The sequence below is a fragment of the Pelophylax lessonae genome (assembly GCF_965119305.1).
Source record: "Pelophylax lessonae genome assembly, chromosome: 5".
Classification (NCBI taxonomy): domain Eukaryota; kingdom Metazoa; phylum Chordata; class Amphibia; order Anura; family Ranidae; genus Pelophylax; species Pelophylax lessonae.
This window is the reverse complement of record NC_138772.1, coordinates 253,859,740-253,873,954: the sequence shown is the minus strand read 5'-3', so window position 1 is coordinate 253,873,954 and position 14,215 is coordinate 253,859,740. Positions and strand designations below refer to the sequence as shown.

Sequence of the window (14,215 nt, the reverse complement as noted above, 5' to 3'; positions counted from 1 at the left end):
AGGCACCTTTTCAATGTCGCTGTTTTTCAAAGTTAAAAAAAGCAAAAAAAAAAAAAGTGTGTCATGGTGCTCTACTAATGTGGACAGGTGGTAGAGGGAAACATTAAAAATGGGGGGTTAAGTGGGGGGAAAAAAGGGAAAACGGAAGGAAGGGGGGTTCCAAACTGTAGTGGGGAGGCGACATTCAGCGGCTGCCAGCTGGAGGGAGGAGGAGCTCTGGAGTACACGAAACAAGTGAAAGTGGCGCCAGCTTAATGTAGCAAATTTATTGATGGAAATAAAGGTAACCTAAGAACTCACTTTAAGGTAAAAGTGGAACAGGGTGACAGGAAAGACCTTTCTTCTGCTTCCATCCTAATCGAAGTAGCACGGGGTTGGAGTAGTCCTGTGGGGAAGCTGGTGGTGGGCACCTGTGTCCCGCAGTCCTCCCGCGGCTGTGTGAGACTCATGGCCGTGTTCCAGGGCGGCTTCCGAGTCGAAGACGTCACATCCGGTTAGGAGAAGGAACGCTTTCGGAGCATCCATGCTCCTTCCTTTTCAAGGTCGCTGATTTTCAAAGTGGCATAGATGGGAGCGGGTGCCATCAATGGGCTGTGACTTGTCATGCGACTTTGTTTCTTTTACGTCCTCCGACAGTCACCGCCCACTCATACAGTCTTCACCAATGGGTATTGACTTCCTATCCACAGGAGTAGCTAGGCATAAGACTTGTTAAAAACAAAAGCATTTAAAATAGACACACCCATGGGGGCTGTCCCACTGGTCAATACCACCCTGCAGTAGCCATCCCAACTCAGTTTGTCTTCTGCCTAGCGTTAGGAGTAGATAGGCTTCCCTGTGCTGGGACAACAGTCTCAGCCTTCTAATCTTTTCTTATGATTTTTATTTACAAGAATGTCAGTTTTTTCTTTGCTTTACTAGCTGTTTATTTTGTCAGCTTAGTTTAGTCGGATCTTCGGACAAAGATGGATTTTGCGGAGCTGGGAATCAGACTGGCCACCCTGGCTCTCCAGGGCAGAGGGTCAGATGGATCCCCAGCCCGCCATCGAGCGTTCAGCCATGTGTTCGCCCTGGCACTAAGAACGACCCATCCCTGTTCGCAGCAGAAATGCAGCCTGTGAGGTGGCTACCTCACTGGACACATCTGCGGTTCAGTGCTGCAGTGTCCTGCGTTTTGGCTGACGGCATTCCCTGTCATCTGAGGGCAGAGGCTTTCCGTTTAATAGAGGCACACCACACCATCCGGTACAGGCAAGTACTTTCTGCGTGCCTCTGTCTGGGGTGGCAGTCCTGTGTGCTGTGTGTCCCCTCATGTCTGTGCGTTTGTGGGGCTCTCTGATGCGATCCCTGCGGGGGTCTTTTTTATTGCACTGCTGGCGCTGTGTGGGTTTGGGGGCCCCTCTCCTGTGTCACTTCGGTGTTTGGAGGTGCAGACTATGTGTGTGGCGGCCGGTAAAAACTGCGCGGTCTGCCATTTTAGGTGTGGGCAGCATGTCTGGCTTCACTATGGGCTTTTTCAACAGCTTCTATGTAGTGGTTTTGGCACCATCCAGCGCCATCTTGTGTGTGGCAGAACGATCGTTCCGAGCACATGTCGGCGGCCATCTTGCCGAAGCCTCCCATTACTTCCTATGGGCAGCCATTTTCCCTTAGCCTGCAGCATATAGTTCAGCCTCTGGCGACCTCACTTCCTTTTCCTCTGGAGCAGCGGTGTGGTAACACTCCGTGGGGCTCTGCAGACTATCCTTTCCATATTTACTCTGTTTTTTCCATTCTGGCTCAGTTTTGTCCCTGTAGGGGGTCTGTGTACACTATAGTATATAGTCTGTGTAGTCAATACAGCGGTGGGCTGCGTGGTCCGCAGCGCTCTTAAAGGGCCGGTACCTTTCAAATTGTGTTTCTGCAATGGAATCTCAGGACAGCAAATTCCCCCCCAGCCTTGGTGGGGGACTCCAGTTCTGCTGAACCCCCCGTTATACCTAATTTGGCCGCTGTGGTGGCGACTTTAGTGTCCAAAATGGAGGTGCTGATGGCTGAACGAGCTGCTAGAAAAAGGCCTAGGATATCTTTCTCCTCTAATTCAGATGGTGATGTGGCTGCTGTGGGTGGCGTGCCCTTTTCAGTGTCTCGCTCCTCTCAGGACCCGCTGGGGTCTGAGGGGGAGGCGGAGGTGGAGGGGGTAGATGATTCTCCCTCGGGGTCGTCTGAAGAACGCGCAGCTATGGATGCGTTGATTTCTTCTGTTAAAGAAACACTACATTTGGAGGATGAGCCCAATCCTCCGGGCATTGTGTCCTCTTTTGGTACACATAGGTCCCGCAAGTTGGCGCAGGTTTTTCCCTGCTCCGCTGAGTTTCATCACACAGTGAATGAACAATGTCGCAGTTTGAAACGCCCTTTCACGGTGCCTAAACGGTTTCAACTGCTCTACCCCTTTGCGCCTTATACAGGATTCGCGCTGGTGTGTGGCTCCCCAGGTGGATCACACTGTGGCTGTGTTAAACAAGGCTACTTTGGTTCCCACTGAGGATACGCCGGTGTTCAAGGATCCTACGGACAGGAGATTGGAGTCTCTGGCCCGCCATGCCTACATGGTGGCGGGTTCCATGCTCAAACCTATTTTCTCTTCTGTCATGGTGGCTCAGGCGGTGGCGGATTGGACTAATGGTGGACCAAATTCATCAAGGGGTCATGTATTTGTGTGATGCGGCCTTGAATGAGGCCCCTTTGGCTGCGTGCCTGTCTAGTGTCACGGTACTTAACCGTCGACTGATCTGGTTGAAGAGCTGGTCGGCTGACCAGACGTCACGGAAAACGGTGGCTGATTTTCCTTATGCAGGGTCTCGCCTTTTTGGCGAGGCCGTAGATACTTTGGTGAAAGGAGTCACTGGGGGCAAAAGCACTCTGCTGCCCCAGAATCCAAAGACCAAGCCTTTTCGCAATAAGCGGGTTCCCGCCTTTAGACCCAATCAGGGGTCCTTTCGTGCCTTCAAGACACAAAACAAGGGCAAACCCTTCAAGGGCCAAGGTGGCCAGAAAAAGCCCTGGGCGGGCAAGCAAAAGACCGGCCACGCCGGTGCGGCGGCTCAATCTGCCTCTGCCTGAAGGGACGCCCTCACTCGTTTCAGGGGTGGGGGGACATTTGCGTGGTTTCCTCCAACCTTGGCTGCTCCGAATTCCGGACAGGTGGGTTCAGGAAATCATTCGATCAGGATACAAGATCGAATTCCTTTCGCGACCGGCGGACAGATTCTTTCCCTCAAATCTTCATTTGACCCCAGGGCAGTTACAGGACCTGCATCAAGCGGTGCAGGATCTGCTTGCCCAGGGGGTGATTGTCCCGGTGCCTTATCGGGACAGGTTTCGGGGGTTTTACTCGAATCTGTTCACTGTGCCCAGAAAGGAGGGCAAGGTACGTCCAATCCTGGACTTGAAAGCTCTGAGCCGCTTTGTGCGGGTTCGAAAGTTCCGTATGGAATCTCTCTGCTCGGTGGTGGCCTCCCTGAGTCCAGGGGAATTCCTGGCCTCTATCGACCTAAAGGATGCGTATCTGCACATCCTCATTTTCGAGGGTCATCAGAGGTACCTCCGGTTCGCCATAGCGGAGGACCACTATCAGTTCGTAGCGTTGCCTTTCGGTCTCGCTTCGGCTCCAAGGGTCTTTACCAAAGTGCTTACGCCTCTTTTGGGCCTGTTGAGGACACAGGGCATTGCGGTCTTGGGATATCTGGACAATCTTCTGTTAAGTTCGAGTGCCAGTCAGAGCCTGTTGCGCGATCTGTCAACTACGGTACAGACGCTCCAGGAGTTCGGTTGGACCATCAACGTTCAGAAGTCGACTTTGTCTCCTTCGGTTTGTCTTCCCTTTTTGGGAATGGTTCTGGACTCTGCTCAAGCAAAGGTATTTCTGCCGGAGGACAAGCTCCGGACCCTCCAGAACGAGATCAGGTCTCTCAGGGACAACAAATCCTCGTCACTCACGGTTTCTCCAAGCGGAGATACTGGCCAGGTGGGACAGGCTACCTCAGTCCTTTGGATCTGAGTGTCTCGTTGAGTCGCCAGACCAGAATGGATCTGTGGTGGCTTCAGTCCCCGGCTGTGTCGGAAGGAAAATCCTTCCGTCCGTTACTGTGGACAGTGATTACCACGGATTCCAGCCTGTCAGGCTGGGGTGGAGTCCTGGGCAACCTGTCTGCCCAGGGCACTTGGTCGGAGGAGGAATCCTCCCTTCCAATCAACATCTTGGAATTGAGAGCAATCAAACTGTGTCTCTTCCAGTGGTCGGGTGGACTTTGGGGCCGTCCTGTATGGGTACAGACGGACAATGCTACCGCGGTGGCTTACATCAACCACCAAGGGGGCACCAGGAGTGCCCGGGCGGCCCGGAAGGTGACCGACATTCTGTCTTGGGCCGAGACTCATGTCCCCGCGATTTCGGCAGTTCACATTCCGGGTGTGGAGAATTGGCATGCAGATTATCTGAGCCGCCAGACCCTGGATCAGGGGGAATGGTCCCTACACCCGGAGGTCTTCCAAATGCTGTGTGCGAAGTGGGGATCCCCGGATGTGGATCTGTTCACATCTCGGCTAAACCACAAGGTGGAAAGGTTTGTGGCAAGAACGCGCGATCCTCTGGCGGACTCCTCGGATGCGCTGGTGGCCCCTTGGCATCAGTATTGTCTGATGTATGCCTTTCCTCCGATTCAGTTGTTATCCAGGTTCCTTCCCAGGTTGGCCTCGGAACCGAACTTGGTGATTCTGGTGGCACCGGACTGGCCACGCCGGTCCTGGTACGCGGACATCGTTCACCTAGCAGTCGCACCTCCTTGGCGGCTGCCAATGCGAGAAGATCTACTATCTCAGGGACCGATCTTCCATCCTGCTTTACAGTCGCTGGCTTTAACGGCCTGGCTGTTGAAAGCCAGGTCCTGAGAGACAGGGGTCTCTCCCCAGAGGTCATGCCTACCTTAATCAAGGCTAGAAGAGCCTCGTCTGGTAAAATTTATTACCGTACCTGGAAAGCTTATTTTGCCTGGTGTAAGTCCAGGGGGTTTTCTCCTCGCTCATACTCGGTGACGAGAGTGTTGGCTTTCCTCCAGTCTGGCGTGGACCAGCGCCTGGCGCTGGCCACGATAAAGGGCCTGGTATCTGCACTGGCTGTTCTTTTTCAACACCCTGTGGCACCTCATTCCTTAATTTGCACCTTCATTCAAGGTGTGCGACATTTGGCCCCTCCCCGGAGGGAGCCTTTACCTCCATGGGACTTGAACTTGGTACTGTCCGTGTTACAGCGTTCTCCCTTCTGAAAACATCCGGGAGATATCGTTGCCTCTGCTGTCTAAGAAGGTTGCCTTTCTAGTGGCGATCACTTCGGCTCGCAGGGTATCGGAGTTGGCGGCGTTGTCTTGCCGCTCTCCTTACCTGGTGGTTCATAAGGATAAGGTGGTCTTGCGACCTAACCCAACTTTTCTCACAAAAGTGGTGTCTGATTTTCACTTAAATGAGGACATTGTGTTGCCTTCGCTCTGTGCGAAGCCTAAACATCCCAAGGAGGTTGCGTTGCATTCCTTGGATGTTGTCGGGGCGATCAGGGTTTACCTGTCATCCACTGAATCCTTTCGGACATCGGATTCCCTCTTTGTCCTTCCTGAGGGACCTTGGAAGGGAATGGCTGCGTCTGCGGCGACCATTGCCAAATGGATCAGACAGACGATTGTACAGGCCTATGCTTTGAAGGAACGGGTTCCACCCTTCCCTGTTAAGGCGCACTCATTCTACCAGATCGATGAGTACGTCCTGGGCCTACCAGCATCAGGCTTCGGTGACCCAGGTGTGCAAGGCTGCGACTTGGTCGTCAGTGCACACCTTTTCCAAATTCTATAAGGTTGATGTTCTGGCATCAGCTGATGCCTCCTTTGGCTGCAAAGTTCTCTGTGCGGCAGTGCCATAGGGGACCCTTGTTTTTTGTGGGTCCCTGGCTGTTGGGGTTGTTTATCCCCTGGGTAATTTGCTTTCCTGGGCTGTTGCTCCTGTTGAGCCTTTTCTGTTGCCCAGAAGGTTCTCTTACTGTGCGTGTAAGGTTCCTTTCTCTGATGTGGGTACTGCGTTGCCTTTTATACGGTTGCGTCTCCCTCCCCTCATGTCTACACTGCTTTGGGACATCCCATTGGTGAAGACTGTATGAGTGGGCGGCGACTGTCGGAGGATGTAAGAGAAAACGGAATTTTTGTAAAATCTTACCGTAAAATTCCTTTCTCTGAGTCCTCCGACAGTCGCCGCCCCCGCCCCTCTTTTGGGGTTTTCTTGTACACTTACTGCTATGCTACCAAACTGAGTTGGGATGGCTACTGCAGGGGGGTATTGACCAGTGGGACAGCCCCCATGGGTGTGTCTATGTTAAATGCTTTTGTTTTTAACAAGTCTTATGCCTAGCTACTCCTGTGGAGAGGAAGTCAATACCCATTGGTGAAGACTGTATGAGTGGGCGGCGACTGTCGGAGGACTCAGAGAAAGGAATTTTACGATAAGATTTTACAAAAATTCAGTTTTTTGCAGCTTCTTTTAGGAGCGTCAGATGTTTTTTAGCTGAAAAGAAAAAAAAACGCCCCTCCATGTTATTCTTTGGCCTCATGCACACACAGGCTTTTAGGAGCTCCAAGTGGCATAGGCGTTTTTAAGCTGCAAAAAAAACCCCAGGGCCTGTGCGTCCCGATGACCAGCGTCAGAGCTGTAAAAATGTCTGTTGCTGCTAAAGGCTGCTTAACGTTGCTTATACAGCGTTTAGCCACATTATACGTTTTTTTTTTTTGTATGGGAAAATCAATTGTTCCCTATGGGAGCCCATTGATTTGAATGTAAGTCGCATCACAAGTCAGATCCGGATGATCTGACTTGTGGTGCGACTTGCGCTCTGTGGATCTTGAGAGGAACTCCACGCCAAAATGGGGAAAAAAAAGGCGTGGGGTCCCCCCAAGATCCATACCAGACTCTTATCTGGGCATGCAGCCCGGCAGGTCAGGAAGGGGAAGGGGATGAGCGAGCAGCCCCACCCACTCCTGGACAATACCAGGCCACGCCAGGTCAACATTGGGGGGGGGGTGGGTGCTTTGGAGCAGGGGGGGCTCTGCACCCCCCCCCCCAAAGCACCTTGTCCCCATGTTGATGAGGACAAGGGCCTCTTCCCGACAAGGGGGGTCTGCGGGCAGGGGGCTTATCGGAATCTGGATGCCCCCTGTAACAAGGGGGCCCCACCATATCCCAGACCCTCCTTCCTATGTGAATGAGTATAGGGTACATTGTACCCCTACCCATTCACCCCATAAAAGGCAGTGTATGTAACTAATGACTTGGTTGAGATGTTTTTTTTATTAAAAACCTTCCTCCGATCTTCTCCCCTCCGATCTTCTCCCCTTTGATCTTCTCCCATGATTATGCCAGCTCCGTTCTTTGCAGCTTCTTATATAGCCATGGGGGCTTGGCCTCCCGGTGACGTCACCTGGAGACCCCGCCCCTTATGCCATCTGACGATGCGAGACGACATAATGGACGGGGTCTCTGGGTGAAGTCACCCGGAGGCCACGCCCCCATGGCTATATAAGAAGCAGCAAAGAGTGGAGCCGGCATAATCACGGGGAACATCGTCAGAGGAGGACTGGAGGGTAGAAGACCGGAGGAAGATTTTTAATAAAGGACTACTCAAAATTGTCTCTTGTCATTATTTACATGCACTGCCTTTTTTGGGGTGAATGGGTAGAGGTACAATGTCCCCCATACTCATTTACATAGGGAGCGGGTCTTGGATCTGGGGGCCCCCTTGTTACAGGGGGCGTCCAGATGCCAATAAGCCCCCTGCTCGCAGACCCCCCACAACCACCGCCCAGGGTTGACAGGCAGAGGCCCTTGTCCTCATCAACATGGGGACAAGGTGCTTTGGGGTGGGGGGTGCAGAGCCCCCCCTGCTCCAAAGCACTGACCCCCCCATGTTGAGGGCGTGTTGCCTGGTATGGTCCAGGAGGGGGTGGGGCCGCTCATTCATCCCCTCCCCCTTTCTGACTTGCCAGACTGCATGCTTGGATAAGGGTCTGGTATGGATTTTGGAGGGGACCCCACGCCATTTTTTTTTTTGTCATGGGGCTCCCCTCAAAATCCATACCAGACCCCAAGGGCCTGGTTTGGAACCTGGGACGCCGTTTTTTTTTTTTTTTCCCCATTTTGGTATGGAGTTCCCCCCTCAAGATCCTCAGAGCGCAAGTCGCACCACAAGTCAGGTCACCCTGATCCGACTTGCGATGCGACTTCTATTCAAATCAATGGGCTGAAAGCCATAGCAAAGACGGCTCATAGGCAACCATTGATTTTGAATGGAGGCAGAAAAACGTTACTAAAAGCCAACGTGGCCAAACGTGCAATAACGCCAATGGAAAAAGCTACTAAAAGCATGTTTTTACAGCTGCTTTTTCCTGGCATTAGAAATGGCTCTGCAGCTTTTTTTTTCTAATGCCCTGTGTGCTTAAGGCCTTAAAGTCAAGGTCGAAAATGTGAACTCAGGCAGCTCTAATTAACTCAGTTAGTGTTAGTCCCAGTTCACACTGCTGCAATGCGGGAAACCCTGCAAATCAGTGCCGGTTCCCGCATCGCAACAGAATCACAAAGTGAATGAGTGCAAATGAATCAGCGATGCCTTGAAATAGCTTATAAAGTGTTCTTAAACAATCTATTTGCATATTTACACACTAAAAAGGGCTTAAAATATATAGATAAAATCAATATACATAAATTATAAAGTGCTCAACAGTGCTGTGTCTAGCAATCATATAGTTTCCATATATTGTATAATCAATCTAAATAAATAATTGTGCTAAATATATCCATAAATAAACATAAATTATGTAAATTAAAAAATGTATGTAAATTAAAAAAATCTGTGAATAAATAAATAAAAAGTGACTGACAAGTGCCAATGTGACTTTTCAAATATCTTCCTTCATCTGCTCAATAGTCCTTGTGCAATACAGTTCATATGAATCCTAAAGTGACCAGTGTCCAATGTGCAATTCTGTTCCACTCGTGATCTCACTGTGATCAGTGTTCCACACCGCGCTCCCCTCTCTCCTCCCTACTTACCAAAGGTAGGCAGGGTTCAAGCCTTTAAAATATCTACAGGGGTAGTCTTGCGTGCTGACATCATCTCCTGAAGCGTCCGAACTGTGCGGATGTGCCCAGCCGTCCGGCCGGCGGCTTTACATGCGAGTTTGCTTTAATTTAAATGTGAGTTTTTTACCTTTTCTATAATAAAAGTGTGTTACGTTTTACACTATTAGCGCCTTTTTCCTTTTATATCTGGGACTTATCCATGCTTATTATCTGGTGGGATCATTATCTGGTCTGACTCCTGGATATCCTGAGAGCGATCCATAATCCCAGTCTGCTCTGGACCTATTCATGCTCATTATTCAGTGGGAGCTTATCTTGTCTGACTCCTTGATATCCTGAAAGCGGTCCATTATCCTAGTCTGGTAAGGGGCTCAAGTTATCAGTGGTGATTGATCTGATTTGTTTGTGGGAGGTTTATTCCTCATTTCTGATACCATACAAGTGTTCAGCTACAGTTTGGTAAGGGGCTCACATATCGGTGGAGGATTCTCTTGCTTCATAAGCTTATACCATCTTTCTCTCTGGTAATGGGTACTTAGAAGAGGTCTCTGTGTGTTGGTTCTTATTTACATCTGTGCCTATCTGATTTAGCTCTGGTAAGCAGTTTCACTATCGGTGGTGGATACACATTTGCTTTTTCTATATCTTTTTTGATCTTACTAAGTTAGTGCACTCAATGGTGTATACGCTACATATTTTTGTTGTGGGGTTTTATGCTATGGCGTCCCTCTTTTTTTCTTATGACTCCATGCCATCCAATTTCGGGAGTTCAACCAGGGACATCTACAATCAAGTTTGATCCTGATTTGATACCCTGTCTTAATTAACTACATGTTTGGTAAGCGTATTACCTTAAGGGAGCCTGGATATTCTCCAATGTGTTGACACATTATTTTTACATTTTTTTGGACTATTTAAGAGACTATTTGATCACTTTTCCTATTTTGTTATTAGGACTTAAGAATTTGACACAATACTTAATTTTTTGGACATTTATTTGCTCCTTACTCACTGAGCGCGACTTATTATAACAAATCTTATGCCTAGCTTGCTCCTGTGGATAAGAGACCAATACCCAAGTGAAGACTGTATGAGTGGTCGGCGACTGTCAGAGGACATAAAAGAAAGACGTATTAGTGCTGCTAGCATTGCTGCAGAGGTTGAAGGGGTGGGGGGTCAGCCTGTCAGTGCTCAGACCATACACCGCACACTGCATCAAACTGGTCATCCCAGAAGGAAGTCCCTTCTAAAGATGATGCACAAGAAATCCGGCAAACAGTTTGCTGAAATCAAGCAGACTAAGGACATGGATTACTGGAACCATGTCCTGTGGTCTGATGAGACCAAGGTAAACTTATTTGATTCAAATGGTGTCAAGCATGTGTGGCGGCAACCGGATGAGGCGGCAACCAGATGAGGAGTACATAGGCAAGTGTGTCTTACCTACAGTCAAGCATAGTGGTGGGAGTGTCATGGTTTGGGGCTGAATAAGTGCTGTCCACACTGGAGAGCTACAGTTCATTGAGGGAACCATGAATGCCAACATGTACTGTGACATACTGAAGCAGAGCATGATCCCGTCCCTCCGGAGACTGGGCCGCAGGGCAGTATTGAACAAGATAATGACCCCAAACACACCTCCAAGAGGACCACTGCCTTGCTAAAGAAGCTGAGGGTAAAGGTGATTGACTGGCCAAGCATATCTTTAGCCCTAAGCCCTATTGAGCATCTGTGGGGCATACTCAAACAGAAGGTGGAGGAGTGCAAGGTCTCTAACATCCACCAGCTTTGTGATGTCATCATGGAGGAGTGGAAGAGGATGCCAGTGGCAACCAGTGAAGCTCTGGTAAACTCCATGCCCAAGAGGGTTAAGGCAGTGCTGGAAAATAATGGTGGCCACACAAAATATTGACCCTTTGGGCCCAATTTGGACAGTTTCACTTAGGGGTGTACTAACTTTTGTTGCCAGCGGTTTAGACATTAATGGCTGTGTGTTGAGATATTTTGAGGCGGCAGCAAATTTACACTGTTATGCAAGCTGTACACTCACTACTTTACATTGTAGCAGTGTAATTTCTTCAGTGTTGTCACATGAAAAGATATAATAAAATATTTACAAAAATGTGAGGGGTGTTTTTAGGTTTTTTACCTAAAAGGTGAGGGGTTTTATTAGATCCTGTATATGCAGTAGAGAGCAGTAGAGAGCTTGCTGGAGCAGACATGACAGTGTACATATGTGCAGAGATTGTAGTCAAAAAGCATGCTGGAATTTGCTGTCCGAGAGCGTGCTGAAGTAACTTACCATGCACTCCACCAGGTCCACTGTGTTTGCTTCTCCTCCTGTCTCTCAGGGAGGCCCGACATCGCGGCAGAAGTTATGCAGCGCCTGGCTCCGCCCACAAGAATTTACTTTAACCACTTAAGCCCCAGAAGATTTTACCCCCTTCCTGACCAGGGCCTATTTTGCGATTCGGCACTGCGTGACTTTAACGGACAATTGTGCGGTCGTGCGACGATGTACCTAAACAAATTTGACGTCCTTTTTTTTCCTACAAACAGAGCTTTTTTTTGGTGGTATTTGATCACCTGTGCGATTTTTTTTTTTTTTTTTTTTTTTTTTTTTAACAGCATCAATTTTGCAAAAATAACAATATTTTTAATTTTTTAACATTTTGGGACAATTTTTTTTTTTTTACCATATGTTTGGTAAAAAAAAATCGCAAAAAGCGTATTTTGATTGGTTTGCGCAAAAGTTATTGCTTTTACTAACAAAGGGAAAGATTTCTGTAATTTTTGTTGTTGTTTTTTTTAACGCGTAATGGCGGCGATCTGCATTTTTTTTTTGCGCGGGACTGTGACATTGCGGCGGACAGATCGGACCCTTGACTGACATTTTTGACACTTTTGGGGTTACCAGTGACATTTCTACAGTAATCAGTGCTATACATATACACTGTTACTGTAAAATTACACTGGCAGTGAAGGGGTTAACTTTTTTTGAGAGGGAGGGGTTATGTGTGTCCCTAGGGGCGTGATTCTAACTGTGATTGGCTGTGGCTTGAGGTGTAGGAACAGTGATCAACGGTCCTACATAGTAGAACCGTATGATCACCATTCCTAAACAGGGGAGAATGACAGGCGGCTTGTTTACATCAGCCGCCTGCCTTTCTCCCTCTCCACCCGACGATCGCGAGTCACACGCGCGGGGGGGTTCGTGACCACGCACCGCCGGAGGAAGGTGGTATATACACCATATCCTTTTGGAATAGGATTGTCGCTCTGCCTGTGAGGGGCTGACTGCCAACGTAAATAGTCGTGCGGCGGTCGGCAAGTGGTTAAACGTCCATTAACCACAGACACATGCGATTAAATTACCGCATGAGAAAATGCAGTAGTTACCGCACAATGGAATGAATACCACTGGTATTTAACGCTAAATTCTTAGCAAATTTTACTTTTACAACTGATTTACTGCATTCTGTATTTTACCGCATTTTATTTGCCATTATTTAACTCTTAGTGAATCAACCTCTTTGTCCTTAAATACATACAACTTACTATAAACATTGCTGGGCTGTGACCCCCCTAAGTGACAAGAGTACAACACTATATAGTGTAAGACATCCAGCTTAGTATATATCAACATACAAATATAACAAACTTTATTAACTTCGAACCTACCCACAGGTAGCTCAGCATATTTTAAATTTTCTCTCAAACCAAAAAATAACTACTATTAATTTAGCCTTGACACTACAAACTTCAGCCACAACATGTGTGTCCATCATTACGAGGTAAGGCATGTGTAAACATACACTAATACCTACTTAAAGTGGAGTTCCACCCATTTTAACAAGTTGAGATGTATGTAATCCCCTTTAAATATGCTAATGCCAATGTAAACTATTTATTTATTTTTTTAAAGGAAATACTGTTTTATCTTCTTTATTCATCTGCACTTCCGGGTCCTGCTGCTTTTGGCGATTACGTCACTCGGCGATTCGCAAGGGCTCCTGGGGCATGTATCCCAGCAGCCCTTGCTATTCGCATACCTCGCGTTATTTCCAGTTCTCAGGGTTATTTCAGTCCGCGCTCCGCCCCGCCTCCGCCCGCCTCCTCTCAGTGACTGAAAGCATTACATCCCGTAGAGCTCACTGAGAGGAGGCGGGGCGGGGCAGTTTGTCGGATGCATTATCTGACGATAGACAGAGAGCGGAGGGGACAGAATCTAATGTGCCCCTTTACACCCAGTGTCCCCACCAGAGTCCTCCTTTACATCAGTGTCCCCGTCAGAGTTCCCCTTTAATATTCCGGTCAGAGTTCCCCTTTAATATTCTATTCAGAGCTCCCCTTTAATATTCTATTCAGAGCTCCCCTTTAATATTCCATTCGGAGCTCCCCTTTAATATTCCAGTCAGAGTTCCCTTTTATTATTCCAGTCAGAGCTCCCCTTTAATATTCCAGTCAGAGTTCCTCTTTATTATTCATATATTACATCAGTGTCCCCATGAGAGTTCTCCTTTACATCAGTGTCCCCGTGCGGTGAGAGTGCACCTTAAATGTGCCCCAATAAGAGCTGTGTGACTGTTCTGTAATCAGATAATATTCCCGCCATTTGTCAATATGAATCTCACATAAGAATAAGCCGTTCCGTCCCGCGCATGCATCATTCGACAGGACACCTGTCTGGAAATAACGCAAGATTTCGTCATTAGGCGATTCGCAAGAGCCGATCCGCGGCTCTCCTGACAGGGGGGGGGGGGGGTCTGCACTGGTAATCAGAGCATTGATTACCAGTGCAGACCCTTGGGGGGGAGGGTGCCACTAGAACCCCCAGGGATGCCCACCCATGACCCTAGGGATGCCCACCATGTCCAACTGCGATGGCAATCAGGGCTCAGGGAGCCTGCCAGGGCCCTGCCCACCAGTGCCCTCCCCATCACTGCTGCCCACCAGTGCCCATCATTGCCATCTATTAGTGCCGCCCAGCAGTGCCGCCTATCAGTGCCCAGCAGTGCCGCCTATCAGTGCCCAGCAGTGCCGCCTATCAGTGCCCACCAAT

General features: G+C 48.9%; 1 protein-coding gene across 1 annotated transcript in view; it reads left to right on the top strand.

Annotated features, from left to right (window-relative positions):
* ATPSCKMT (ATP synthase c subunit lysine N-methyltransferase) overlaps nucleotides 1-14,215 on the top strand; it is a 163,725-nt gene that overhangs the window by 92,961 nt on the left and 56,549 nt on the right. The window lies entirely within an intron of this gene.